At 46.4% G+C, this 248-nt stretch overlaps 1 non-coding gene across 1 annotated transcript; it reads right to left on the bottom strand.

The window, feature by feature from the left end:
* Nucleotides 1–14: 14 nt before the first annotated feature.
* LOC114578430 lies at nucleotides 15–133 on the bottom strand. The gene has a single exon (XR_003699457.1). It is a non-coding gene; the product is annotated as a 5S ribosomal RNA (ribosomal RNA).
* Nucleotides 134–248: the final 115 nt, after the last annotated feature.

The raw sequence follows: 248 nt of genomic DNA, 5'->3' as shown, positions 1-248 counted from the left end.
GGTTTGTTGAAAAAGGGGTGCAACACGAGGACTTCCCAAGAGGTCACCAATCCCAGTACTACACTCACCTAAGCACGCTTAACTGAGGAGTTCTGATGGGATCCAGTGCATTAGTGCTGGTATGATCGCACCAGTAATATTATGTTCTCAAATATTACTTAAGTAGACTCCGTTGAAATGGTGACTTTGGGGCCTCTTCAGTCCGGCGGGCCGAAGGTGATCAAAAATGCATTTTTGATTGCACGAGC

This window comes from Dendrobium catenatum, unplaced genomic scaffold (assembly GCF_001605985.2).
Source record: "Dendrobium catenatum unplaced genomic scaffold, ASM160598v2 original_scaffold_22881, whole genome shotgun sequence".
Classification (NCBI taxonomy): domain Eukaryota; kingdom Viridiplantae; phylum Streptophyta; class Magnoliopsida; order Asparagales; family Orchidaceae; genus Dendrobium; species Dendrobium catenatum.
The sequence above is the reverse complement of the archived record's forward strand: the minus strand, read 5'-3'. Positions and strand labels throughout refer to the sequence as shown.